Source organism: Diospyros lotus, chromosome 8 (assembly GCF_014633365.1).
Source record: "Diospyros lotus cultivar Yz01 chromosome 8, ASM1463336v1, whole genome shotgun sequence".
Taxonomy (NCBI): domain Eukaryota; kingdom Viridiplantae; phylum Streptophyta; class Magnoliopsida; order Ericales; family Ebenaceae; genus Diospyros; species Diospyros lotus.
This window is the reverse complement of record NC_068345.1, coordinates 1,196,132-1,201,542: the sequence shown is the minus strand read 5'-3', so window position 1 is coordinate 1,201,542 and position 5,411 is coordinate 1,196,132.

Here is a 5,411-nt window from a genome sequence, read left to right as displayed (position 1 = left end):
TGTGTGTTGGTTATCCTAATTTCCATTCCTGAGATTGTATGACCTTTAACCAAAAATTTAATTTAGAATGCTAAATTATTTATTTAATTTTATGCATTTCGATTTCGAATTTGAAATTTTTACATTCATACAGTTATTAAAGCTTGGTATGTATATAGTCTGATTGCTAAGGGACTAGCAATGTTTAAGTTGGGGGGTATGATTAGTGGTTAATTTTGTAAAAATTTTGTTATAATTATACCCTTCTTTTGATCTTAAAAATGGCTTAAATTAGATATTAATATATATTTTATGGTTATATGCAACTTTAAATTGAAAGATGAATGAAATGAAGTTCTAAAGTAAATAATAATAATATATAAAATTATATATAATACATATACATCATTATATGCATGCATGTAATATATATATAATATAATATAATATATATATATATGTGCCATGTGTAATACATATATATATAATATAATTTATTAATAACATTAAATTATTTTTAGGTATGAAGAATTCAAGCCCATGAAGAATTCAAGTCCATGAAGAAATCAAGTCCATGAAGAAATCAAGCCCATGAAGAATTCAAGCCCATGAAGAATTAAAGCCCAATTTGAGCAACCCATGGAAGATATTATTTGGAGAAAGCCCAAGGATTATTTTTTAATCCTAATGAAGATTAAAAAATCAATTTATAGAAATCTATTTTTATTTTTTATGTGAGAGCTTTATTAGGTGTGTTTTTTTAGCCAAAATTCATTTAACTATTAGGTGGATATTATAGCTAAAATCCATTTAAATTTATGAGTGCTTTATTAGGTATGTATTTTAGCTAAAATCCATTTAATATTAGGTGTGTATTATAGCTAAAATTCATTTAACTTTAAGTGTGTGAGTGCCCATTAGATATAATTATGTCTAATTGAATAATTGAAATTGTGTAGTTTGTATTGCATCTTGTGGCCTATAAATAGCTTACTTGATTGCATTTGTAAGTGTGATTATTATTCTTGAATCAAAGTTTAGTTGTTTCCTTATAATTCTCTCTTTGAGAATTGTTCTTGTTCTTTCCCATTTTCTTTAGTATTCTCTCTTGTGATCTTACTTCTTTCCTTTCTTCTTTTAAATTCTTATGTCATTTATTATTACTTTATTATTCACCGCCTAAATGGCCGGTTAATTTGTGCCTTTAAATTTCTGCAATTTTAATTATTGTCATTTAATTATTCACCGCCTAAATGGACGGTTAGTTTATGCCTTTAAATTTCTGCAATTTTAATTCTTGTCATTTAATTATCCACCGCCTAAATGGCCGGTTAGTTTATGCCTTTAAATATCTTGTCATTTAAATTCTGTTATTTAAATTACGTCATTTAAATTCATGTCAATTAACTTTTAAATGGAAATGAGTAGCTAAATCTAATCTTGGGTTAAGGCAAGGACAGTGTCCAACGCCAATGATTTCCAAAGAAAGCTGCGCTTTAAATTGACTGCACTCTCACCCTGCAATTAAAACACAATAAAAACAAATCATAATAAAATTTTTATATTTTTTTTATTTCAGTGAGAGGTTTATACTCGCCAGTGTACGAGTGCAGTTGTAGTACAAATTTAAATTTATATTTTCTGGATGAATCCAGGTCGTCCACTGAGAGATTTATTTATGGCAAAAGAAAAAGAATGTCACACACACGCACACGCATTTGGACAAATTGACAACAAGATTTTTTATGGTTTTGTTTTTAGACAACAGATACTAGAAAATAAAGTAAGGCAAAAATTGAAATAAACATTAAACGTAAAAATATGAATTTGGATAGTGCTTGAGTTAAGACAATTTCAGTACCAACCCGTTGATTCCCAAATTTTAGCATAAAAGATTAGCAACATTAATTTAATTTCAGATATGAGGGTTTGTTATTAAATGCAATTAGAGATGATGATAGTTCTAGGTTAAGCAATCCCCATACATGATATGCAGGATTCTAATTTAAGCAACCACCATAAATTCAATTGCAATTAATACACAAAACAACTAAATTAATCATCCGGATTTGGGTATGATAGCGTTTCCAGTTCTAGTAACTCTCATACATGGCATGAAAGCTCTAAGTTAGGCTTACGCTCCAATCCAAACCTAGTGATTTTTTAATAATTAATACACACTCATACTGAAATTTAAATTAATGTTACTTATTTAAAGCGCAGCTTTCTTTGGGAATCATTGGCGTTGGACACTGTCCTTGCCTTAACCCAAGATTAAATTTAGCTACTCATTTTTATTTGAAAGTTAATTGACATAAATTTAAATGATGTAATTTAAATAACAGAATTTAAATGACAAGAAATTTAAAGGCATAAACTAACCGGCCATTTAGGCGGTGGATAATTAAATGACAAGAATTAAAATTGCAGAAATTTAAAGGCATAAACTAATCGGCCATTTAGGCGGTGAATAATTAAATGACAAGAATTAAAATTGCAGAAATTTAAAGGCACAAATTAACCGGCCATTTAGGCGGTGAATAATAAAGTAATAATAAATGACATAAGAATTTAAAAGAAGAAAGAAAAAAGTAAGATTATAAGAGAAAGTACTAAAGAAAATGAGAAAGAACAACAACAATTCTCAAAGAGAGAATTATAAGGAAACAACTAAACTTTTATTCAAGAATAATAATCACACTTACAAATGCAATCAAGTGAGCTATTTATAGGCCACAAGATGCAATACAAACCACACAATTTCAATTATTCAATTAGACATAATTATATCTAATGGGCACTCACACACTTAAAGTTAAATGGATTTTAGCTATAATACACACCTAATATTAAATGGATTTTAGCTAAAATACATACCTAATAAAGCACTCATAAAGTTAAATGGATTTTAGCTATAATATCCACCTAATAGTTAAATGGATTTTAGCTAAAAAACACACCTAATAAAGCTCTCACATAAAAAATAAAAATAGATTTCTATAAATTGGTTTTTAATCTTCATTAGGATTAAAAATAATCCTTGGGCCTTCTCCAAATAATATTTTCCATGGGTTGCTCAAATTGGACCTTAATTCTTCATGGGCTTGAATTCTTCATGAACTTTAATTTTTCATAGGTTTGATTTCTTCATGGACTTGATTTCTCCATGGCTTTGATTTCTTCATGGACTTGAATTCTTCATGGACTTTAAGTCTTCATGGGCTTGAATTCTTCATGCCTAAAAAAAATAAAAATAATTTAATGTTATTAATAAATTATATATTATATATATGTATTACACATGACACATATATATATTAGATTATATTATATATATATTACATGCATGCATATAATGATATATATGTATTATATATAATTTTATATATTATTATTATTTACTTTAGAACTTCATTTCATTCATCTTTCAATTTAAATTTACATATAACCATAAAATATATATTAATATCTAATTTAAACCATATTTAAGATCGAAAGAAGGGTATAATTATAACAAAATTTTTACAAAATTAACCACTAATCATAAATAAATAACATTAATTTAAATTTCAGTATGAGTATATCTTAATTATTGAGAAATCACTAGGTTTGGATTGGAGCGTAAGCTAACTTAGAGCTTTCATGCCATGTATGAGAGTTACTAGAACTGGAAACGCTATCATACCCAAACCCGGATGATTAATTTAGTTGTTTTGTGTATTAATTGCAATTGGATTTATGGTGGTTGCTTAAATTAGAATCCCGCATATCATGTATGGGGATTGCTTAACCTAGAACTATCATCATCTCTAATTGCATTTAATAACAAACCCTCATATCTGAAATTAAATTAATGTTGTTAATCTTTTATGCTAAAATTTGGGAATCAACGGGTTGGCACTGAAATTGTCTTAACTCAAGTACTATCCAATTTTATATTCTCACTTAAAGTATTTATTTCAATTACTGCCTTAATTTATTTCCTAGTATCTGTTGTTTAAAAAACCATAAAAAACCTTGTTGCTAATTTGTCCAAATGTGTGAGTGCTTGTGTGACATTCTTTTTATTTTGCCATAAATAAATCTCTCAGTGGACGACCTGGACTCATTCAGAAAATATAAATTTAAGTTTGGACTACAACTGCACTCGTACACTGACGAGTATAAACCTCTCACCTAAATAAAGAAAAAAATATAAAATTTTTATTGTGTTTTGTTTTGTATTTTAATTGCAGGGTGGGAGTGCAGCCAACTACTACTATTACACATTGAATTATAAAGCAATGATATCCTGCAAAAAAAATTTCCCCACTAACAATAATTCATTAAGGAATGGATTGGACAAATCACAAAACATATGAGACTCTGGCTATGCTGTGCCCCATTGGCAAGGAGGAAAATAAATCCATCAAGTAGCATAAAATTGGGCTAAAGATTTGAGTGTGTTCTTAATGAGTAGATTTTTCCAAACTTATATCTAATGGACTTCTCTAAAAATTGATAACTACTTGCATGGACTTCTCTAAATTGATAAAGTCTTGTGCTTGGACACAACAATTTGGATAGCTTATAGAATAAGTTCATCATGGTTAGTTGGATATGGACTTAACAAGCATTTTCATATAAAAACAACTACTAGATACTTTGTTTAAAAACTAAAACTCTTATTCCATGCATAAAAGGTTGTGTTCTGTACTAGCTTTCAATTTATAACAATTTTATATTAATAAGTTTAACATTTGAAATTTAATTTTAATCTCATGTCTATGGGCATGAGAATTAGATGGGTCCAACGCTCAAAATACCTTCACCCAACATCTGTAATCGAGTACTACTGCTTGAATGATCACAATATGTTTCATAAACATAACAATTAAGAATATAAATACATTCAGTACAAAAGTACTAACCACAAAGATTTGGTCAATCTAAAGCATAATGGTATTTACAGATTGGAATATCTACATTTCTTTAATCATATACTGCAGGACTTATTCACATTTTGTCAAGAATGAAAAGCTGGTAATATGTACAGGCTACAAATGAACTCACTGCAAGAAGTTCTTATACAGCAATAAACACAGAACCTTAATCTGAACCCTTTTATGTCAACAAGGTGTGCAAGGCACCTTTATGATGCTATATGCTGTAGAGACTCAACAACTTTATTATAATTCAGTAGTAGTTCAAACAGGCAACTAGTTTTGAAAGACATTTTGCATAATCTCCTCATTCATGGTATATTTCCTTTATATGCATGCCTTATGGGAAGAAATGAGGATAATTTTGGTTTAGACTCAAATTCATGACCTATCAACAGATACGGGTCTAATATATTTAACATTAAACAGAAAAAACCTAAACCAACAAAGAAATAGAAAAGCTAATTAGAAAAACTAAATATATTTAACATTAAACAGAAAAAAATTAAA